At 51.9% G+C, this 24,593-nt stretch overlaps 1 long non-coding RNA gene and 2 other non-coding genes across 3 annotated transcripts; all 3 read right to left on the minus strand.

Moving 5' to 3' along the window:
* Positions 1 to 346: 346 nt before the first annotated feature.
* Positions 347 to 537, minus strand: LOC123571592 (U2 spliceosomal RNA). Its single transcript, XR_006695750.2, has one exon. It is a non-coding gene; the product is annotated as a U2 spliceosomal RNA (small nuclear RNA).
* Positions 538 to 10,356: 9,819 nt separating this feature from the next.
* On the minus strand, positions 10,357 to 17,625 carry LOC135967850 (uncharacterized). The gene is made up of 2 exons (XR_010582156.2): positions 14,988 to 17,625; positions 10,357 to 14,877 (listed from the first exon to the last, which is right to left on the minus strand). It is a non-coding gene; the product is annotated as an uncharacterized lncRNA (long non-coding RNA).
* Positions 17,626 to 22,004: 4,379 nt separating this feature from the next.
* On the minus strand, positions 22,005 to 22,195 carry LOC135967974 (U2 spliceosomal RNA). Its single transcript, XR_010582361.1, has one exon. It is a non-coding gene; the product is annotated as a U2 spliceosomal RNA (small nuclear RNA).
* Positions 22,196 to 24,593: the final 2,398 nt, after the last annotated feature.

Consider the following 24,593-nt stretch of genomic DNA (forward strand, 5'->3'; position numbering starts at 1 on the left):
GAGAGAGAGAGGAAGGAAGGGAGTGAGTTCAATTCCGGGTGGATCCCATTCCCTTAAAAGGTCACCACCACTCGACTGCCAAGCTGAGATCTAACGTCCTCCAAAGGAGTAGTCAGTCGGCTGCGGGGGGGTCGTAGCCTTCCCAAAACGCTGCAGTCACAGCGTAAATGGAAGCGTGCCAGGGAGCAAGGCCTACCGTCTGCCGCCCGCAGGTCAGAAACCCCACGGTACTCCAACGAGCAGTTGAACCGGCAAGACGGCGTATCACACACGCTTGGCGTGCAAGCCGCCCCGCCCATGCTCTCTCTCGCCCCTTCTACTTTTAGCAAACGCGTTGTATCCCCGGAGGGGGTGCACCGTTCCTGGAGGTACTGCAATACCAGGTCGATGCGTGGAGTGGACGGAGCAAGCTCCTATTCCATCTCCCTGCTCCAAAAATCCATTTAATATATTGTCCTCGGATAGAGGACGTATCAGATATTAAACTGATAAGAACAGATACTACACTTGATCTTAGCCAAAAGGCCGAGAAGCGATGCCGTCGCCTTCGCGCCCGCCGTCACCGTCCCACTCTCATCCACATTCAAGTCGCGGTGAGAGCCCCACCCGCGCTCCTTGCCCCATCCCCTCTGTCTCGTCCACCCCACTATGGACGCCGTTACACACTCGGGCTCATTTCTTATTCTCCACCTTTGAAAAGGGAAATCTTACACCCGTGCTTGGATCCGGCGTTCCCGGGCTTTCATTTCGAATTTGCATACCCCGCCCTTTCACGGAGGGCGCGGCCTCCGCGGTTGACTCCGCCCCCGGGGCCGCCTCTGCCTCGGGGAGCCGGGGCTCCGCTGGGGGCGACTTCCTGGTTTCTACCCAGCCAGCGCCAAGACAGAACCGAAGGAGACTGGGGGCGAAGGCGAGAGGGGTCTGTGGAAGAGACCGCTCGGCGGAGAGCGGTCCACCTTTTCCTGGAGAAAGACGAGGTCCCAGGGCAGGAGCCCGGGCGGCGCCGGGCCTTTACTTCGTCACCAGCGGGCGGGGAGACCGGCCTCGTACCCGCCGGACGAGGGGCCCATTCCGAGTCAGGGAAGCCGAAGGCCAGGAGGCGCTTCCGGGAGCAGGGGCTGGAGTTCCTCTGCCGGGCGGGAGGCTGACACCAGACACCCGGCAGAGGGAGGCGGCGCGTGGATGGCGAGGGCCCGGCAAGGATTCTCCCCAGCCCCTGTGCCTGCGTCTCCTGTGGCTTCTGTGCACGGACCGTGTCCTGTGCTGTGCAGGGAAAGCTGCCTCTCTGCTCGGGACGTGGATTCCTTTCACCTCCTCCTCGCCTGGCTACTCCTGACGCAGGTTGTCAGGACTCCGCTTGGGTGTCACCCGTCCAGGAAGCCTCCCTTAATTAAGGGCCCTGGGCACTCACCCCATACGTGACTAGCAGCCCTCCTATGTATTTCGTCGCACCCCCGTTGTTTATATCAACTATTCCACTCACCACCCTTCTGGGCAATCCTTTATCTCCCCCTCTGAAATCCCATCACTGAGGGCTGGGACCCCTCCCCAGTACTTATCCCCGTTTGCCGGCGCTAGTCTGGTGCCTGGCGTGTGGAAGGCGCTCAGTAAACGTTTGTGGAGCGAAGAAACGACGCAAACGTGATGAGCACGACAGCCCGAAACAGAGAAGACGCAGTTAGGAGGTTACTGGCCCCGCGCGGGGGTAAAGGGGGAAGGTCGGGCTCGGGGTGGCAGGACACCAGAGGGCAGGGGTGACTGCCGGGGTGCTCTTGCGGGAGGATGGCCGTCAAGGCCCCCGGCAAGGTTGCGATAAAGTTTCTCTCCGAGGCACAGACTGCCGCCTGCGGGGTCAGCATTTACCTCTCCCTTCCTCCTTCCTAACCCAACTTCGGCGGAGAGCTGAGGGCTGAGGGCTTTAGGCGCGTTATCTCGAATGTTGGTCAATTCTAATGCTTCTGTGTTGTAAGTTTAAAATACACATGGGATTTAGAAAACAATATAAAATGATTAAAACTCTCAAAAATAAATTTTATGTTGTTTACTATTGTTTTCCTTTTTGACAGCGACTCACCCGTTTGCCCAGGTTAGAGTGTAGTTGAGGGATTCCAGTTCACTGAAACCTTCCACTCCTGAGCTCAAGCAATTCTCCTCCCTCAGCCTCCCACCATGCCTGGCTAATTTTATCTTTATATGTGACATATATGTGTATATATTGTATGTATACATATATATACGTATATCATATATATACATATATATATATATTTGATTTTCTCAAATGGATTGTTGCTCTGTCGCCCTGGCTGGAGTGCAATGGCGCAGTTTTGGCTCACTGCCATCTCTGCCTACCGGTTTCAGGTTATTCTCCTCCCTCAGCCTTCTTGGTAGCTAGGATAACAGGCGCCCACCACCACGCCCTGATAATGTTTTTGCATTCTTAATGGAGATGGGCTTTCACCATGTTGGTCAGGCTGGTCTCGAACTCCTGACCCTAGGTGATCCACTCGCCTCAGCCTCCCAAAGTGTTGGGATTATGGACCTGAGCCACTGTGCCCGGCCTTTTTTGTTTGTTTTCGTTTTGTTTGTTTGAGACAGTTTTGCTGTTGCTGCCCAGACTGGAGCGCAATGGAGCCATCTCAGCTCACCGCATCCTCCACCTTCTGGGTTTCCGTGATTCTCCTGCCTCAGCCTTCCCAGTAGCTGGGATTATAGGCATGGGCCACTATGCCCGGCTGATTTTGTATTTCTATGAGATATGGGGTTTCTATATGTTGGTCAGGCTGGTCTCAAACTCCCGACCTCAGGTGATCTGCCCGCCTCAGCCTCCCAAAGTGTTGAGATTACATGCGTGGGCCACTGCACCTGGCCTATTTTTTTTTTTTTCTTTTTTTCTTTTTTAGATATAGCCATGCTCTGTGGCCCAGGGTGGAGTTCAGTGATGAGATCTCGGCTCATTGCAAATTCTGCCTCCCGGGTTCAAATGATTCTGCTGCCACAGCCTCTTTAATAGCTGGGGACGCAGGAACAGGTCACCACACCCATCCAATTCTTGTATTTTTAGTACAGATTGGGTTTCACCTTGTTGGCCAGGCTGGTCCGGAACTGCTGACCTCAAGTGATCCATCCACCTCGGCCTCCCAAAGTGCTGAGATGACAATCATGAGCCACTGTACCCATACTAAGATTTTTTTGCTTTTTGTTTTTTGAGACAGAGTCTCGCTCTGTCGCCCAGGCTGCAGTGCAGTGGCGCGATCTTGGCTCACTGCAAGCTCCGCCTCCTGGGCCCACGCCATTCTCCTGCCTCAGCCTCCCGAGTAGCTGGCACAACAGGCGCCCGCCACCACGCCCAGCTAATTTTTTTTATTTTTAGTAGAGACGGTGTTTCACTGTGTTAGCCAGGATGGTCTCGATCTCCTGACCTTGTGATCCGCCCGCCTCGGCCTCCCAAAGTGCTGGGATTACAGGCGTGAGCCTTTTTTTTTTTTTTTTTTTTTTTCTTTTTGAGACGGAATTTCACTCTTGTTGCCCAGTCTGAAGTACAATGGGGCGATCTGGGCTCATTTCAACCTCCGCCTCCCAGTTTCAAGCGATTCTCTTGCCACAACCTCTCGAGTAGCTAGGATTATAGGTGCGGGTCACCAGACCCAGTTAATTCATGTATTTTTAATACAGGTTGGCTTTCATCTTGTTGGTTAGGCTGGTCTTGAACTCCTGACCTCAAGTGATCCACCTGCCTCGGCCTGCCAACATGCTGGGATTACAGTCCTGAGCCACTGTTCCCGAACCAAGTGTTCTATTTATTTATTTGTTTGTGAGACAGAGTCTTGCTGTGTCACGTAGGCTGGCATGTAGTGGTGTGATCTCGGCTCACTGCAACCTCTGCCTCCCGGGTTCAAACAATTCTGCTGCCTCAGCCTCCCGAGTAGCTGGGATTACAGGCACGTGCCACCATGCATGGCTAATTTTTTCTATTTATAGTAGAGATGTGGTTTCACCATGTTGGCCAGGCTGGTCTCTAACTCCTGACCTCCTGCCTGGGCCTCCCAAAGTGCTGGGATTACGGTCATGAGCCACTGCGCCTGACCCGTTTTTTAATTCTTATGGAGACACGGTCTTCCTATGTTGCCTAGTTTTGCCTGGAACTCTTGGCCTCAAGTGATACTCCTGCCCCGGCCTTCCAAAGCTGTTCGTTACCTGTCGAAGTGATATTTTGTATATGCTGAGTTAAATGAAATTAGACTTAATTTCCTTGTTTGTTCTTATTTCATTTCAAAAATACGGCTACTGCAACATTTAAAGTTACATGTGAGGTACATATTTCTAGGGAACAGCACTGTGTAGAGTGACACTCAGAGAGGCTAAGCAACTTGCCTAAAAGGAAGCAAGGTCAGCATTTGAACCCAAGCCACCTGTTAACCATATGCAGTCTCATGGTTTGCAATTGTAGCGTGGGCATAAGGATGACACCTCTCTGATTTGGGTAGTTGGGAAGCTTCTTGTGGAAATGCCAGGCCTAGAGGAAGGAAAGCCTTATGTGTGCACTAGGGAAAATCACTTCTCATCTGTCAAATAGAGGTAATATCCTTTCTATAGTGCTGCAAAGGAGAGTCTCTGCTTTGCCCCTGTTATTAAAAGCTAAAGATGCCATATCCAAAAGCTGTTTCATAGGAGTCTAGGGACACATAGCCACATAGTGGGTTTTTTTTTTTTCTTTTTTCCTTTTTTTTTTTTTTTTTTTTTTTTTTTGAGACAGAGTCTTGCTCTGTCTCCCAGGCTGGAGTACAATGGCGCAATCTGGGCTCACCGTAACCTCCACCTCATGGGTTCAAGCAATTCTCCTGCCTCAGCCTCCCAAGTAGCTGGGATTACAGGCACTTGTCACCACGCCCGGCTAATTTTTGTATTTTTAATAGAGACGGGGTTTCGCCATGTTGGCCAGGCTGGTCTTGAACTCCTGACCTCAAGTGATCCACCGCCTCAGCCTCCCAAAGTGCTGTGATTACAGGCTTCAGCCACCACACCGGCTCCCACAGCTGCTTTTTGTAGTTTCCTGTGGATATCAGGGGCAGACTGGGTTATACAATATCCTCCCAAAAGGGTTTGTCCTTTCTTTGAGGCAGGATCAGTGATATACTTCCTAATTCCTTCAACTAAATGCCCTCGAAATAAAGCTGGATTCTCATCTTTATCCTGAGAATCTTCCTTAACCTGTTCATAGTTAATAGGCTTTTTCATACATTTCTTCATCCCTTCCAACAAACAAGTGACCATATGATCTCTCCTCCCCAAGTCCTCACTGCCCCTTTGATAGTTCCACTCTGCATCTTGATCTAGAACTGCTATACTTCCTGCCTGATATATCATATGGTTCGGGTCGCGAGCCAATACCTCATCTGCATGGGTCCTAGCTGTCCCCAAAATGCATTGTTTCTCTTCCACTGTACAACACAGAGACAACAAAACATGCGGATCCTACCAAGTTAAACTATAGGTCAGAGTTGATTTCTCAAACCTATCTATAAATTGTCCTGGATCTTCAGAGAAATTACCAACCTTCTCTACATATAGAGGCAAATCAGACGTACAAAAGGGAACATGTACTCTCACAGTGCCCTCTTCCCAGTTTGCCACTTCTCTAAGTGGACAAAGATTTCCCCTTGGAGGTTGATAGGATGATAGGAGGCCCCACTATGAGTAGTACTCGCTGGGTTGAGTTCCGTGGGGAGTGGTAGGTATAGAGTGGGACTAGCTGGGTAAGGAGAAGGGACGAAGGGTTCTCAGAAACTTTCAGGTGGACTAGAGGGAGAAAGAACTGATACATCTGAACCTTCGGAACTGACAGAAGGAGGTTCTGCTCCACCCAAAAATGCCCGCTGAACCACGGCGGGGCTTGCATTAAAGGATCACCTAGTATGTCTAGATCTTTTTCTTCTTTTCCTCTCATCAAACATGATTCACATTATCCAAATAACATAAGTGAGCTGAGCCATGAATCTTAGATAAACCACAACATGGACTTCGACAAAAATGTCAAATAAGGCAAAATAAATGAAGAGGATTTAGATAAGAACAACCAGAGCAAGCAATAGCAGCAGTATGGATTGGAAAAGCAAAGCGAAGCCGGTTTGCCCGAACCCAGGAAAGGAAAGTTTTTTTGTTTTTGTTTTGAGACAGTCTCGCTCTGTTGTTAAGGCTGCTGGAGTGCAGTGGTGCAATCTCGGCTCACTGCAAACTCCGCCTCCCAGGTTCAAGCGATTCTCCTGCCTCGGCCTCCCAAGAAGCCGGGATTACAGACGTGCACCACCACACCCGAGTAGTGTTTGTATTTCTAGTAGAGACGGGGTTTCACCGTGTTAGACAGGACGGTCTTGAACTCCTGACTTCAGGTGATTGGCCCACCTCAGCCTCCCAAAGTGCTGGGATTACAGGCGTGAGACCCCGCACTTGGCCATGAAGGAGCTTTTTTAGTGTGCAAAATGAAACAAAACAGCAAGGAGAAAAGTCCCCTGATTTCCATCGTAATGCTTCTCAATCACACTTAGCATAGCAGCAACAAAACAGAACCATATCTATCTAATCTTATTGCTCATAGTTGTTAAATACCAAATCTCAATCAGCAATTTTAGAGACGGATCCTCCAATGCTTGTTGTTCTCAGTGTTTCACAAGCAAACGGAGAGAAATCGGGAAGGACACAGGAGAAGAATAAGGTAAAATCCCTAAGACCAGTTAAATGAAGTCTCCTGCAAATGACAGTGAAAGGGAGACAGCAACCAAGACAAGGAGGACAAGGCAGATTAATGCCAAGAGCATAGCTTGCGGTGTGAAACCTATTTTTTAGCCGAGAGGGACTTCACTGAGGGGCCTCTAACCCCCTAAATCTTAGAAGGGACTCTAACCCTCCTAGGTTGGGCCCCCAACCCGAGGTCAAGCATCCTTGCCTTTTATTAAGAGGGGCCTCTAACCCACTCTCTTTTAGGAAAGACTCTAACTCCACTAAGTTGGGTCTCTAACCCAATCCCATTCTTTACCCGGGCACTCCACCCCTTACCCAAAGTCGTCCAATCAGTGCTGCAATCTACTTCCTTTGGGTTGGGTGAGTTTCTTCAGTATCCTCCCTTCCGTCGTTCGCCAGAAATATGTTATAGGGCCCCAACACTTACCCAAAGCACTACAGTCCCATCTGTGGTCGCCAGAAATATGTCACAGGAAAAGGGCCCCGATCCAGACCCCAAGAGAGGGTTCTTGGATCTCGCGCAAGAAATAATTCAGGGCAAGTCCGCGGTGCAAAATAAAAGCAAGTTTATTAAGAAAGTAAAGTGAAAGAACAGCTACTCCAAAGACAGAGTAGGACGTTCCCGAAACTAAGAGACGGAACGTATCCACCCTAGGTACAATGCGTGTACACATGGGGAGAGGTGCTCTGCTACAAGGGTTTGTGATAAAGGATTAATTTTAATTATTATATTGTGCAAGAATCCCTATTACTATCTTTAAAGCAAAATTAGGAACGCCTTTGTTCTCCAGATATCCAGCTATCTGGACACTCGGGTCTCCTTAGTAAACATTAATTTGTTCCCTTAACCGTAAACATCTGACAGCTAGGAATATCCTTCAGAGAATGCACGCCCGTAAATCCCGGCCTCATTTTTCTAGCCCTCACTCAAAATGGGGTCGCTTCGGGTTCCAACGCCTCTGACAGTCATACTACATATGACTCAGCCACGTTGATGGAAAAAGTAGACTGGATAGTGACGTACCCGCAGAAAACGAGTGCAACATCTGTCATACAGATCTGACTGCAGTCAGATTCTGCACAGTTAAGTGGAGGCGGCAAACTTGAATGCAACCATCTTCCTACCGCATCCCACAAAGCCACGTAAATCGAAAAGCAGTCCGGCTCTGGATAGTGAAACACATGCGGCAAACTTGAATAGAAAAATGTTTAGACTGCCTTGGATGGAGACACGTAAATGAAAAAGCAGTCCCACTCGGGATAGTGAAGTACGGGCGCTGAACTTAAATGGAACAATCTGCATACTGTATGTGAGTAAACCAAGTAATAGCAAAGAGCAGTCAGATTACGGAGAATGATGGAGACCGATGTGAGTGCAGTAATCTTTAGCTCAATGATCGTCACGCCGCAACCAAGTGAAACCGAAAGCAACTAAGCTCTCCAAAGCACAGGCGGCCAATGTAAAAACAGAGGCGGCGTTGTGAGCCTTATGGCGTAAACGGCGTGAAGCAGGTTCGGAGACTGTCGATGTGAGCCTTAATAGCGTAAATGGCGTAAAGCAGGCTCTGGGACTGTCGATGCGAGCCTTATGGCGTAAACGGCGTTGGGACTGTCGATGCGAGCCTTATGGCGTAAACGGCGTTGTGAGCCTTACGGCACAAACGGTGTAAAACAGGCTCGAAGACTGTTGATGGGAGCCTTACGGCGTAAATGGCGTAAAACAGGCTCGAAGACTGTCGACCTGAGCCTTACGGCGTTTATCGCCTAGAGGGCGTTGGGAGGATGATGGCCTTTATGGCGTAAAGGGCGTTGGGAGCCGTAGAGCGTAAATGGCGTAAAGCAGGCTCTGGGACTGTCGATGCGAGCCTATGGCCTACGCGGCGTTGTGAGCCTTACGGCACAAACGGCGTAAAACAGGCACGAAGACTGTCGACGTGAGCCTTACGGCGTTTATGGCGCAGGAGGCGTTGGGGGGGATGATGGCGTTTATGGCGTAAAGGGCGTTGGGAGCCTCAGAGCGTAAATGGCATAAAGCAGGCTCTGGGACCGTCGATGCGAGCCTATGGCGTACGCGGCGTTGTGAGGCTTACGGCACAAACGGCGTGAAACAGGATCGAAGACTGCCGACGAGAGCCTTATGGCGTTTATGGCGCAGAAGGCGTTGGGGGGGAATGATGGCGTTTATGGCGTAAAGGGCGTTGGGAACCTTACAGTGTAAATGGCGTCAGAGCAGGTTCGGTACAAGTGAACCTATCGTCCACTGCACTCCTTCTCCACACATCCTCAGCTCAGGGTGACAGATATCACCCTCAATAACTCTCTCTCCTACGTTGAAACTGTGTATCTTTATCCAAATTTTAAAACTTGCCTAAGTAATATTGTTACTATTTCCGAGGACATTCACTTTCCTTTTTTGCTCCCATAACTCCCGAGAGAAACAGCCATTTAAAATTTGCATGCCCCGCCCCAGACGCGCCGTGCCCTGCCTGCCAACTGCTGAACAGAAAAGAGCCTGTAAATCACTGGGATCTTGGGAACGCTCCTTCGGCTTCATTGCCCTTCAGGAGGAAAAACCCAGAACGAAAAAGACACGAAGAACTCTATGGGGCTATTCTTTCCTCCCCCTCCCTCCTCCCCTCCCCTCTCCCTCCCTCCTTCCCTTCACCTCCCTCTCCCTCCTCCTCCCCCTCTCGTCCTCACCTAGCCGGCATCCGACATTTCTTTAAACTTTTATTCACACATACGTTGAGAGAATTGTTTGGTGAACACCCGTATGCCCATCACCTAAAGTCATCTTGCTGTACTTGCTTTATTATGTGTTACAGACACGTAATTGCATATTTTCTATAGCTGCACACATGGAGACAGGTACTCAGGTCTCGTCCCTCTAGCCCTTTCTCAACTGTCTGGTCCGGCAAGTTTTCCAAGAGGCCAGGGTGCAGCCCCCCGGGGAGCACATGCTCTGACTGGTTCCAGGGCTGGGCGGAGCCTTGGGAAAGGGGCCCCTGGAAGAGTTAAAGAAACAGGAAATACACACGAAAAGAGTTTTTGCTCTTGTTGGCCCAGGCTGGAGTGCAATGGAGCGATCTCGGCTCATCACAACTTCCGCCTGCCGGGTTCAAGTAATTCTCCTGCCTCAGTCTCCCGAGTAGCTGGGATTACAGGAGCGCGCCACCACGCCTGGCTAATTTTTGTTTTTGTTTTTGTTTTTGTTTGTTTGTTTTTAGTAGAGACAGGGTTTCAACATCTTGGCCAGGCTGGTCTCCAACTCCTGACCTCAGGTGATCTACCCACCTCGGCCTCCCAAAGTGCTGGGATTACAAGCCTGAGGCACGGCACCCAGTCCCATATTACTATCTTTAAAGCAAACTTGAATGCAACGATCTTCATACCGCATCCCACAAAGCCACGTAAATCGAAAAGCAGTCCGACTCTGGATGGTGAAACACATGCGGTAAACTCGAATGGAAAGATGTTTATACTGCCTCGGATAGAGACACGTAAATGAAAAAAACCGTCCCGCTTCGTAAAGTAGGGGCGCTAAACTTAAACATAACGATCCGAATATCGCATCTGAGTGTGCCAAGTAATAGCAGAGACCAGTCAGAACACGGATACTGATGTAGGTGCGGTAACCTTTAATCCAATGATCGTCACACCGCATGTGACTAAACCAAGTGAAATCTAAAGCAGCCACACTCTCCAAAGTACACGCTGCTGACTTATATACACACAAGTGTGCTAACAGGCCCCGACGATCCAATGCAAACGCGTGGAGGTAACGAAAGAACCTCCCATTCCACCTTGTCAGCAGACAGCGTTTAGAGATCTCCTTTGCTGATGTAATGCGAAATAACGGTAACTGACAGTGCAAGTCCCGCACTTAACCTCAGCCTAAATGACCAAGGCGCTGTAGGCATTAGCGTTCCTTCACAGCCCTCCTCCTCTTAGAGCCAAGTGTATTAATAGGTCCCGACAATCTGAGTGGAGATGACAAGAGGCTCCCATTCTATGAGTGGAGATAACAAGCTGACGACAAAACTCGGGTGCTCCCCCCACTGGCACCCAGCAGGCAGCACCAGCCCCCGCTCCCAGAGCCCTCCATCCTGCCCCTTCCCAAACCCCCATCAAAACACCAACCCAGTCTCCTCGCTCTCAAGTCGTTTTCCGACCTGCCTGGGAGCCACTCTGATCTCCCAGAACACCTCATTTTGTGAGTTATAAACCTTTCACGCCTTCTCGGTGCCTGTGTGGTGTCACCAGTCTCGATTTCCAAAATAAATTTTCGGTCAGTAGTGGCGGTGGGGTCCATCTAGTTCTGCAGAGTGGGAACAGCACAGAAGCTGTCGGACTTGCTGTGCACATATTCCAATTTGGGTGGAAAAGCCTCCTCACTGGGCTGGGTGGCCTCTTGTCAGTGACAAAACCAAGGGATTTGCTACTCTCTCATTTACACACACTGGTTACTGAGTGCCTCCTGTTGAACACTTTCACTTCCGGGGACAATTCGTTGTTCCAGACCAAGCTCACTACTGTCTTCACTGGACATTTCTAAGAGGTGCTTTTGGTCCCAGGGAAATACCCCGGAAGCTGTGAAGTACAACAGCCTTAGGCCCTGTCCCAAAGATTCTAATTTAATGGCTGTAGGGTGGGGCTAGGACCTCAGGATGATTCACTCCACGGAGCTATCGAGCTATTGTCCTCAACTATAGCCAAGGGGTGATAAGCACTGTTAGACACAGAAGGAATTTACACTCCCCTTCAGGAAAGACCTTTGTAGTTACGACCTCCAAGCACGGGTGTAAGGTATGACCTCACACCGGTGCTTGGATCCGGCGTTCCCGGGCTTTCATTTCGAATTTACATGCCCCGCCCTTTCAGGGAGGGCGCGGCCTCCGAGGTTGACTCCGCCCCGGGGGCCGCCTCTGCGTGGGGGAGCCGGGGCTCCGCTGGGGGCGACTTCCTGGTTTGTATCCCGCCGGCGCGAAGACAGAACCGAAGGAGACTGGGGGCGAAGGCGAGAGGGGACTGTGGAAGAGACCGCTCGGCGGAGAGCCGTCCACGTTTTCCTGGAGAAAGACGAGGTCCCAGGGCAGGAGCCCGGGCGGCGCCGGGCCTTTACTTCGTCACCAGCGGGCGGGGAGACCGGCCTCGTACCCGCCGGACGTGGGGCCCATTCAGGGAGTCGGGGAAGCCGAAGGCCTGGAGGCGCTTCCGGGAGCAGGGGCTGGAGTTCCTCTGCCGGGCGGGAGGCTGACACCAGACACCCGGCAGAGGGAGGCGGCGCGTGGATGGCGAGGGCCCGGCAAGGATTCTCCCCAGCCCCTGTGCCTGCGTCTCCTGTGGCTTCTGTGCACGGACCGTGTCCTGTGCTGTGCAGGGAAAGCTGCCTCTCTGCTCGGGACGTGGATTCCTTTCACCTCCTCCTCGCCTGGCTACTCCTGACGCAGGTTGTCAGGACTCCGCTTGGGTGTCACCCGTCCAGGAAGCCTCCCTTAATTAAGGGCCCTGGGCACTCACCCCATACGTGACTAGCAGCCCTCCTATGTATTTCGTCGCACCCCCGTTGTTTATATCAACTATTCCACTCACCACCCTTCTGGGCAATCCTTTATCTCCCCCTCTGAAATCCCATCACTGAGGGCTGGGACCCCTCCCCAGTACTTATCCCCGTTTGCCGGCGCTAGTCTGGTGCCTGGCGTGTGGAAGGCGCTCAGTAAACGTTTGTGGAGCGAAGAAACGACGCAAACGTGATGAGCACGACAGCCCGAAACAGAGAAGACGCAGTTAGGAGGTTACTGGCCCCGCGCGGGGGTAAAGGGGGAAGGTCGGGCTCGGGGTGGCAGGACACCAGAGGGCAGGGGTGACTGCCGGGGTGCTCTTGCGGGAGGATGGCCGTCAAGGCCCCCGGCAAGGTTGCGATAAAGTTTCTCTCCGAGGCACAGACTGCCGCCTGCGGGGTCAGCATTTACCTCTCCCTTCCTCCTTCCTAACCCAACTTCGGCGGAGAGCTGAGGGCTGAGGGCTTTAGGCGCATTACCTCCAACATTTATTTCACTCGACGGCCGAAGGCCGTCAGAGGTGGGCCTTATCATTAGGCACGGCCGGGGTTAGGGTGAGGCCACTCCTCCAGGGCGGAATTTCAGGGGGTGCCCCCCCCCGGCCCCAAACCCTTCGGCAATCAACACAAACTATAGTTCAATGCAATATATCTTACCTTGTGGGCGGCAAGCCACCCAGGGGCCGAGGCAAGAGACTGAAGGCACAAGCTGTTACAGTATAATAAAGAAAATAATCAGAATAAGAAAAGTTATACCAGAAATAGGATACAGATATGATTATATATGACTATTACTAGTCATTAGTTTGCAGCATTACTCTTTGTTCTACTACTGTAAGAATCTCTGTTCTGTTGTTTTAACCTAGGGAAAACCGGGCCATAGAGAGTTAGCAGCTGGAGGGACACGGTGAGAGGTGACCAGAAGACAAGCGTGTGAGCCCTCGGTCACGCCCGGATAAGGGCCGCTCGAGGGCTCCTTGGTCTAGCGGTAACGCCAGTGCCTGGGAAGGCCCTCCTTACTTAACAGACCTTGGTCTAGCGGTAACGCCAGTGCCCGGGAGGGCACCCGTTACTTAGCACACCGGGAAAGGGAATCTCCCTTTCTCCAGGGGAGATGGAGAACACTCTGCTCCGGCACCTCTTGTGGGAGGCCTGACATTAGCCAGGCCCGCCCTCAGTCGTCCGGAGGCTGGACCGTCTCCCTGTGATGCTGTGCTTCATTCAGTGGTCACGCTCCTTGTTCACTTTCACGTTCCGCCTGTACACCTGGCTCCTCCTTTTAAGTTCTTAGAAGATAGCAGTAGCAGAATTAGTAAAAGTACTAAAGTCTTTGATCCTTCTCATAAGTGCGTAGAAGAAATGCTGACCTATGCCGTCCTCCCTCTCCGCCTCGGCTGTCACAAAGGGAAAGACCCCCTGTCCAGTGGACACGTGACTCGCGTGACCTCTCAATCATTTGAGATGACTCACACCCCTTACCCTGCCCCCTTGCCTCGAATACAATAAAGAGCAGCCCGTCCAGGCATTCGGGGCCACTACCGGTCTCCGCGCTTGGTGGCAGTGGTCCCCCGGGCCCAGCTGTCTTTCATCCTGTCTCTGTGTCTTGTGTCTTTATTTCTACGATCTCTCGCCTCCGCACACGAAGAGAAAACCCACAGGCCCCGTAGGGCTGGACCCTACATCTGGCACCCAACGAGGATTTCTCTCTCGCTGTGTGAAGGTGCACTTTGAGCGCGGAACTCAGCGGAGGACTACCGACGACAGATTCCTGAGGCTTGCGGTCAATAGGCTGGGCGGTAAGCTTGGGCACTCAGAGTATCCCGGGGACACCATGGGACAGGCCGGTACCAAGTACTCGGCTTATTTAAATGTTATAAAGACTCTGCTTAAAGACGGAGGTGTAAAAGTTTCTACTAATAAGTGAATTAAACCAGTTCGAGGTCGTAGATCTCCTTTACCCTTGGTTTGCTACTGAGGGAACTTTAGAACTCAAACATTGGGATGAAATTGGCCGACAATTTAAAATTGCTCATAAAGGGGGACACGTTATTCCGCCCACTATTTGGCCAGTCTGGGCTTCGGTTCGCTCTGTCCTAGACTCCTTGCAGACTCGCGTGGACAACGTGGAGGCTGATCCCTCTTTCCTCTCCTCTGAGGAGGTTGAGGAAATTCTCAGTTCTCTTTCCCCTGAGGATACTGCACAGATTGAGGCCGTGATTCTACAGACGGACCTCCATTCTGACATTCCTTGGGCCCCGCCGCCCACACCAGAGCCTGCCGTGCCCCCATCATCACTTTACGATGAACTTTCAAATGATGTCCTCGCCGCCAACCAGCAGAATCCAACCGAAATATACTATCCACAGCCGTCGTCGTGGCCGGACCCTCCTATCTTTCCTCAGCCCTGCTACAGGGCCCCCCACCTTCCATCTACACAGCCCGGAAATGAGGCTATACAGCCTGAAAAAGAGGCTCTAAACTACGTTTCTATGCAGCCTGGTACGGAGGCTCTCAATTCTCAGCCCGCGAATGAGGCTCTCAACACTGTCTCTGTTCAGCCCTGCCGCAGGGCCCTCCACCTGCCGCAGGCCTCTCCACCTTCCGCCTGTTCAGCCCGCCAGTGAGGCTCTCAACACTGTCTCTGTTCAGCCCTGCCGCAGGCCTCTCCACCTGCCGCAGGCCTCTCCACCTTCCGCCTGTTCAGCCCGCCAGTGAGGCTCTCAACACTGTCTCTGTTCAGCCCTGCCGCAGGGCTCTCCACCTGCCGCAGGCCTCTCCACCTTCCGCCCGTTCGGCCCGGTAACGAGGCCCTCAACCCTATCCCTACTCAACCCGGTTATCCATCTCTCACTTCTGCTTCTCCTTCGGAGTATCAGGCTCGCTTGAAGCCTGTCCTGCAGTTACCGCCGGCAGCCTGGTCTTCAGGCCCCTGAAAGACCTGCTCAGCAGGTACTCGCGCCTCCACCTGGCTTACAGGTTCTCAATTCTTCCTCTATTCAAAACCCTCATTTCTTTTCTGCTTCTGGTCCGGTCACCACTGCGGTTGCCGCCACCACCATGGCCGCTCACGAGCAACAAATCACATACATTCCTTAAAATGATACTCCTCTTATGAGGGCCATCTCTCAGGCAAGGGAATACGGGGATCCCGAAGCCTGGCAATTTCCTGTAATTTTACAACCTCCGATGCCTGCCGCCCCCGTCCCTGAGGCACAGGATCAGCCACAGCCCGCTGATCCTGCCCAGCAGGTGGCTGAGCCCGCGGCTCCTCAGGCTCCTCAAGCTCCGCAGCCTGACAGTCAGGCTCCTCAGGCAAATCACCAGGCTCCACAACTGCCTGCGGCGCAGCCAGTTCCAGGTGTACCTGCAGTCCGGGCAGTAGTCCAACCAGATCCTCTTCATCCAGGCCAGGTCCAGCTACGCCCTGCTTCTTGGGAAAGTTTTTCTTCTAAATTCCTCAAAGATTTCAAAGAATCAGTGAAGCAATACGGCACCAACTCCCCTTTTGTCCGGTCCACATTAAAAGCCCTCGCAGAAGATAAACAGCAGTTTGGTGCCTTATGATTGGTAAATTCTAGCAAAATCGGTATTATCTAAATCCCAATATTTACAATTCGGGACTTGGTGGGTCGATGCTGTCCAGGATCGAGTTCAGCTTAATCAAGGCTCTAATCCTCCTGTTAATGTTGCAGCTGACCAGTTATTGGGAAGGGGACAATGGCCTGCAACTACAAATCAAACTATACTAAATGATGAGGTCATTCAACAGCTTCGCAAATGCTGCCTGTATACTAGTAATAGCGCACTTATACCAGTCCCTAACGATGACAGGTTTCCCGCTCAACCAGAGGAAAAGGGTATGCAGTTTAATTTGTCAATTGGATATAAATTCCCGCCATTGTGCATAGCAATGTCACCTGGCTGCTTGGCTTTCTCTAATCAAAATTGGATGTGGACCGTACCATCCTCTAGTAATGATTCTTATGAAGTACATCATGTGTTCAGCAGTAATTCTTTTCAGATCATGGCTGTTGAACTTAATCCTCATGAGGAATGGAGAGTTCCCGTCACCACCAAAAATAATACAACAAAAGGACTGCCAGACTGTTCAAGAGAACCTACCGAGGGAACTTGTTTAGGGAACTCAATCATATGGAATGACTGTAATGCTCCAAAAGCCGTACGTAGTGTTACGGAGCCTAGTTACAGGAGCTGTTATTGACTGGGCTCCAAGAGGGTATTATTGGCGGAACTACTCCGGCCAAAATACCCAATGCTCTGAGTTCAATTATTTGATACATCGCGTACGAGACGGATGGCAGTCCTGCAGGTTGAGGGAATGGGTGTCTCCTTACCCATTCAAATGGATGGACTCAGGAATCGTTCCTCCTAGACCAAAAACGATTCATCCTATTGTTGCCCCAGAACATCCTCGATTACGGAAATTAGCTGCGGCCACGACCGGAATCAGACTATGGGACGCTACCTACCAAATCTCTCCCACCAATACCAAAACACCCATATTTAAAGTCACTGTAATGTCAGAACAGGTAATACCTATCAGGAGCCTACAAGGGATAACCCCCTTATATGCTGTTAGTTGGAATTATAAATGTCACTCCCAATAGACAAACTATAGAATGTGATGACTGCAAACTCATCACATGTATTGATGCCCCTTTTGATCCCAGAACAAGTATTCTCCTGGTGAGGGCTAGGGAGGGCGTATGGATACCAGTTTCCTTACACCGTCCATGGGAGTCTTCTCCCTCTATTCACATAGTCAATGAAGTTCTTAGACGTACCCTTCAGACAACTAAGAGGTTCCTCTTTACTCTTACTGCAGTCATTGCGGGATTAATTGCGGTTACTGCCACAGCAGCGGCCGCTGGACTTGCTATCCACAATTCTGTCCAGACCGCTCAATATGTGGAAGCATGGCAGAAAAACTCCACTAGACTCCGGAATTCTCAGGCTCAGGCTGATCAAAAATTGGCTAATCAAATTAATGATCTCCGCCAGAGTATGATATGGCTGGGAGATAGAGTTATGAATTTGGAACACCGTATGCAATTACAATGTGATTGGAATACTTCTGATTATTACATAAGGCCTTATGCTTATAATAAAGATCAGCATAGCTGGAAAAAGTCATGAGACTTAAATTTAAAAGCCTGGGATGATAACCTAACGTTAGGTATCTCAAAACTTAAAGAACAAATTTTTGAGGACTCGCAGGCTCACTTAACTACCATTCCTGGATCAGACATCTTTGAAGGAATAACCAAAGGGTTATCTGATCCAAATCCCTTTAAATGGATCAAACCCCTCAGAAGACCACTGTTGTCTTTGGCATTATTAACGTCGGTACGTTTATGTTGGCTGCTTTTAGTCTGCAGATGTCTCCGAGGGGTCCGAGGACAAGTCTGAAGTCAACGACAAGCAATGATGGCAGTGACGATCCTGGTCAATAAAAAGGGGGGCGATGGGGGCGGTAAGACAGCCAGGTGCCGAGGCAAGAGGCTGAAGCCACAAGCTGTTCCAGTATAATAAAGAAAATAATTAGAATAAGAAAAGTGATACTAGAAATAGGATACAGATATGATTATATGTGAACAGTGTTAATCATTAGTTTGTAGTATGACTCTCTGTTCTGTGATTACAATAATCTCCGTTCTCTTATTATAACCTAGGAAAAACCAGGCCATACAGAGTTAGGAGCGGAAGGGACACAGTGAGAGGTGACCAGAAGACAAGAGTGTGAGCCCTCGGTCACGCCCAGATAAAAGCCGCTTGAGGGCTCCTTGGTGTAGCGGTAGCGCCAGTGCCTGGGAAGGCACCCGTTACTTAGCACACCGGGAAAGGGAATCTCCGTTTCTCCAGGGGAGTTAGAGAACACTCTGCTCCACCACCTCTTGTGGGAGGGCCTGACATTAGCCAGGCGTGCCCGCAGTCGTCCGGAGGCTTAAACGTCTCCCTGTGATGCTGTGCTTCAGCGGTCACGCTCCGTGTTCACTTTCACGTTCCGCCTGTACACCTGGCTCCTCCTTTTGAGTTCTTAGAAGAGAGCAGTGGCAGAATTAGTAAAAGGACTAAAGTCTTTGATCTTTCTGATAAGTGCATAGAAGAAATGCTGACGTTTGCTGTCCTCCCTCTCCACCTCGGCTACCACAAAGGGAAAGGCCCCCCTGTCCCGTGGACACGTGACTCGCGTGACCTATCAATCAATCATCTGAGATGACTCACACTCCTTACCCTGCCCCCTTGCCTTGAATACAATAAATAGCAGCGCCGTCCAGGCACTGGGGGCCACTACGGTCTCCGCGCTTTGGTGGCAGTGGTCTCCCGGGCCCAGCTGTCTTTCTTCCTATCTCTTTGTCTTGCGTCTTTATTTCTACGATCTCTCGTCTCCGCACACGAAGAGAAAACCCACAGACCCGGTAGAGCTGGACCCCACATTATCTCGATTACAAGATAATCAAGATATTCACGTGGACTACTGAATCTTTCGGTGCCCCCTTACTATTCTGCTTTCTCCCACCGGCGAGTGTTTCCCTCATTTCACGCCATCCCAATCTCCGCCGCCCTGTCTTGTCATCCCCCATTCTACTGCCCAGCGCAGTGCACTATGGCAGCCGCTAGCCACAGGTATCTAGGGAGCCCTGGAAATGTGGTCAGTTCTAATGGAGCTGTGCTGTAAAGTGTCAAATACACATGGGATTTTGAAGACAGGATGAGTACAACTCTCACATTTTTTTTTTTCTTTTTTTTTTTTCTTTTTTCTGACGGAGGTTCCGCTCTTGTTACCCAGGCTGGAGTCCAATGGCGCGATCTGGGCTCACCGCACCCTCCGCCTCCCGGGTTCAAGCGATTCTCCTGCCTCAGCCTCCCGAGTAGCTGGGACTACAGGCATGCGCCACCACGCCCGGCTAAGTTTGTACTTTTAGTACAGACGGGCTTTCTCCATGTTGGTCAGGCTGGTCTCCAACTCCCTACCTCTGGTGATCTGCCCAGCTGCCGCCTCCCAAAGTGTTGGGATTACAGGCGTGAGCCACCGCGCCCGGCTTTTTTGTTGCTGTTTGTTTGTTTTTGTTTTGTTTTGTTTTGTTTTGTTTTGTGTTTTCTTGAGACAAAGTCTTGCTCTGTCACTCAGGCTGGAGTGCAGTGGCACCATCTCAGCTCAGTCCAGCCTCTACCTCCCGGGTTCCAGCGATTCTCCTGCGTCAGCCTCCCGGGTAACTGGGATTACAGGCGTACGCCACCACGCCTGGCTGATTTTTGTATTTTTCCGGGGCTTTCGCCACGTTGGCCAGGCTGGTCTCGAGCTCCTGACCTCAGGCGATCCGCCCGCCTGGGCCTCCCAAAGCGCTGGGATCACAGATGTAAGCCACCGCACCGGGCTCTTTAATTCTGTCTTTATTTTCTGAGATAAGAGTCTCGCTCGAATGCTCAGGTTGGACTGGAATGGCGTGATCTAGGCTCGCTGAAACTTCCGCCGCCCGGGTTCAAGCGATTCTCCTGTCTCAGCCTCCCGAGTAGCTGGGATTATGGACGCACAGCACCACGCCCGGCTAATTTTTGTGGTCTTTGTGTCTTCTGTCTTCTGCTCTTCAGTACTGCATAGAGCCGCAGAAGACTAGTGAGTCGAACAAACAGCCCCTCTTGCAGCAGTTGTTGATCACAGGGCTGCCCCTGCTACTCATCCTGTGTCTCTCCTCCAAATCCCCCCTCCTCCTCAGCTATCACCACTGCCGATGCTGGTGGTTTCCCTGGGTACCGTGAACCAAACTCTCATCCCTGAGGGGCCGAGGCTCGCCGTGGCCACGCCCTTCTCAAGTCAGGGTTCCCGCACATTCACAGTTACAGGTGGCCCTGGGAGCAACACCTGGCACCCAAACAGATCACCAGAGTCCACACGTAGTCCACCTGCCCTCCCTGCATGAGATCAGCTCTTCCTCCTCCCGATGATAGATCAGGGTCAATGATCCCTGCCAAGATGGCCACTGCTCCAGCCTGCTGCTCCAACCTGTCCAGCCGCAGCTGTAGCCTGAAGGCTTGAAGTTCAATGGGACCCTCTCCCGCTTTCTACAAACTGGTTCCTTTATTTTTATGTTTATTGATTTGGGATGGGGTCTGGCTCTGTCACCCAGGCTGGAGTGCAGCGGTGCAGTCACTGCTCAGTGCAGCACCCACCTCCCAGCCTCCATCCATCCTCCTGCCTCAGCCTCTGGAATAGCTGGGGTGCAGATACGCCCCAGCCCGAACAGGGTTTCACTAGGTTGCCTGGGCTCTTTCTTTTTGTGTGTGTGTTTGTTTGTTTGTTTCGAGACGGGGCTCCGGCTCTGCAGCCGGGGCTGCAGTGCAATGGTGTGATCTCACCTCACCTCGCTGCGGCCTTCCGGGCTCCGGCGATCCTCCCAGTGTGCCCGGCCTGAAGACCGCCTTCAGAGAAAGAAGCAGGGGGAGTTTTGCGGAGGACAGACAAGATTTCTGGAGTTTGGAAAGGGTGAGAGATTGGGCCAGCAAAAGGAACATTCCGATCTTTATGTTGGGATGCAATTTATAGATACAGGGATGAGACCCAAAAGAGCCGGCAGAGATTTGTCATCACGGTTGCAAGGCAACTGCCGGTGGCTGATCCCGTAAACGATGTGCATACCTAGAACGGAGCCTACAGATGCATCAAGCATGAACGGCGGAGCCACGATGCTTGGACTGCCCCGATACATGGCTTATATTACCTGCACCGCAGTTTTTCCTGGGCAAACACGGAAGCGTGTCGCCGGTGCGTTGGCACCTGCCTTCAAGTGCCAGCTACTCAGCGGGCCGAAGAGGAAGAACTTCCTACTAGAAGGACACATGGACACGTATGTTGATTTACAGTAGCAAAGACTTGGAACCAACTCGAATGCCCATCAACGATAGGCTGGATAAGGAAAACGTGGCACGTATACACCATGGAATTACTAGGCAGCCATAAAAAAGGATGAGTTCATGTCCTTCATTCTCAGCAGACTGACACAGGAACCGAAACCCAAACTCCTAAGTGGGAGTTGAACGGTGAGAACACATGGACACAGGAAGGGGAACATCACACACCGGGCCCTGGCGGGGCGTGGGGTGCAAGGGGAGAGAGAGCATTCGAACAAATACCCAACGCATGCAGGGCTTCAAACCTAGATGACTGGTTGATAGGTGCAGCAGAGCACCGTGGCACACGTACACCTATGTTCCAAACGTGCACGTCCTGCACATGCACCCCAGAACTTGTGGGGGGGCGGAGGGGGGATACCAAAAAGGAGGGGGGGGAGACAGAGAGAGAGACATAGAGAGAGACAGAGAGAGAGAGAGAGAGAGAGAGAGAGAGAGAGGAAGGAAGGGAGTGAGTTCAATTCCGGGTGGATCCCATTCCCTTAAAAGGTCACCACCACTCGACTGCCAAGCTGAGATCTAACGTCCTCCAAAGGAGTAGTCAGTCGGCTGCGGGGGGGTCGTAGCCTTCCCAAAACGCTGCAGTCACAGCGTAAATGGAAGCGTGCCAGGGAGCAAGGCCTACCGTCTGCCGCCCGCAGGTCAGAAACCCCACGGTACTCCAACGAGCAGTTGAACCGGCAAGACGGCGTATCACACACGCTTGGCGTGCAAGCCGCCCCGCCCATGCTCTCTCTCGCCCCTTCTACTTTTAGCAAACGCGTTGTATCCCCGGAGGGGGTGCACCGTTCCTGGAGGTACTGCAATACCAGGTCGATGCGTGGAGTGGACGGAGCAAGCTCCTATTCCATCTCCCTGCTCCAAAAATCCATTTAATATATTGTCCTCGGATAGAGGACGTATCAGATATTAAACTGATAAGAACAGATACTACACTTGATCTTAGCCAAAAGGCCGAGAAGCGATGCCGTCGCCTTCGCGCCCGCCGTCACCGTCCCACTCTCATCCACATTCAAGTCGCGGTGAGAGCCCCACCCGCGCTCCTTGCCCCATCCCCTCTGTCTCGTCCACCCCACTATGGACGCCGTTACACACTCGGGCTCATTTCTTATTCTCCACCTTTGAAAAGGGAAATCTTACACCCGTGCTTGGATCCGGCGTTCCCGGGCTTTCATTTCGAATTTGCATACCCCGCCCTTTCACGGAGGGCGCGGCCTCCGCGGTTGACTCCGCCCCCGGGGCCGCCTCTGCCTCGGGGAGCCGGGGCTCCGCTGGGGGCGACTTCCTGGTTTCTACCCAGCCAGCGCCAAGACAGAACCGAAGGAGACTGGGGGCGAAGGCGAGAGGGGTCTGTGGAAGAGACCGCTCGGCGGAGAGCGGTCCACCTTTTCCTGGAGAAAGACGAGGTCCCAGGGCAGGAGCCCGGGCGGCGCCGGGCCTTTACTTCGTCACCAGCGGGCGGGGAGACCGGCCTCGTACCCGCCGGACGAGGGGCCCATTCCGAGTCAGGGAAGCCGAAGGCCTGGAGGCGCTTCCGGGAGCAGGGGCTGGAGTTCCTCTGCCGGGCGGGAGGCTGACACCAGACACCCGGCAGAGGGAGGCGGCGCGTGGATGGCGAGGGCCCGGCAAGGATTCTCCCCAGCCCCTGTGCCTGCGTCTCCTGTGGCTTCTGTGCACGGACCGTGTCCTGTGCTGTGCAGGGAAAGCTGCCTCTCTGCTCGGGACGTGGATTCCTTTCACCTCCTCCTCGCCTGGCTACTCCTGACGCAGGTTGTCAGGACTCCGCTTGGGTGTCACCCGTCCAGGAAGCCTCCCTTAATTAAGGGCCCTGGGCACTCACCCCATACGTGACTAGCAGCCCTCCTATGTATTTCGTCGCACCCCCGTTGTTTATATCAACTATTCCACTCACCACCCTTCTGGGCAATCCTTTATCTCCCCCTCTGAAATCCCATCACTGAGGGCTGGGACCCCTCCCCAGTACTTATCCCCGTTTGCCGGCGCTAGTCTGGTGCCTGGCGTGTGGAAGGCGCTCAGTAAACGTTTGTGGAGCGAAGAAACGACGCAAACGTGATGAGCACGACAGCCCGAAACAGAGAAGACGCAGTTAGGAGGTTACTGGCCCCGCGCGGGGGTAAAGGGGGAAGGTCGGGCTCGGGGTGGCAGGACACCAGAGGGCAGGGGTGACTGCCGGGGTGCTCTTGCGGGAGGATGGCCGTCAAGGCCCCCGGCAAGGTTGCGATAAAGTTTCTCTCCGAGGCACAGACTGCCGCCTGCGGGGTCAGCATTTACCTCTCCCTTCCTCCTTCCTAACCCAACTTCGGCGGAGAGCTGAGGGCTGAGGGCTTTAGGCGCGTTATCTCGAATGTTGGTCAATTCTAATGCTTCTGTGTTGTAAGTTTAAAATACACATGGGATTTAGAAAACAATATAAAATGATTAAAACTCTCAAAAATAAATTTTATGTTGTTTACTATTGTTTTCCTTTTTGACAGCGACTCACCCGTTTGCCCAGGTTAGAGTGTAGTTGAGGGATTCCAGTTCACTGAAACCTTCCACTCCTGAGCTCAAGCAATTCTCCTCCCTCAGCCTCCCACCATGCCTGGCTAATTTTATCTTTATATGTGACATATATGTGTATATATTGTATGTATACATATATATACGTATATCATATATATACATATATATATATATTTGATTTTCTCAAATGGATTGTTGCTCTGTCGCCCTGGCTGGAGTGCAATGGCGCAGTTTTGGCTCACTGCCATCTCTGCCTACCGGTTTCAGGTTATTCTCCTCCCTCAGCCTTCTTGGTAGCTAGGATAACAGGCGCCCACCACCACGCCCTGATAATGTTTTTGCATTCTTAATGGAGATGGGCTTTCACCATGTTGGTCAGGCTGGTCTCGAACTCCTGACCCTAGGTGATCCACTCGCCTCAGCCTCCCAAAGTGTTGGGATTATGGACCTGAGCCACTGTGCCCGGCCTTTTTTGTTTGTTTTCGTTTTGTTTGTTTGAGACAGTTTTGCTGTTGCTGCCCAGACTGGAGCGCAATGGAGCCATCTCAGCTCACCGCATCCTCCACCTTCTGGGTTTCCGTGATTCTCCTGCCTCAGCCTTCCCAGTAGCTGGGATTATAGGCATGGGCCACTATGCCCGGCTGATTTTGTATTTCTATGAGATATGGGGTTTCTATATGTTGGTCAGGCTGGTCTCAAACTCCCGACCTCAGGTGATCTGCCCGCCTCAGCCTCCCAAAGTGTTGAGATTACATGCGTGGGCCACTGCACCTGGCCTATTTTTTTTTTTTTCTTTTTTTCTTTTTTAGATATAGCCATGCTCTGTGGCCCAGGGTGGAGT

This window comes from Macaca fascicularis, chromosome 16 (genome assembly GCF_037993035.2).
Source record: "Macaca fascicularis isolate 582-1 chromosome 16, T2T-MFA8v1.1".
NCBI lineage: Eukaryota > Metazoa > Chordata > Mammalia > Primates > Cercopithecidae > Macaca > Macaca fascicularis.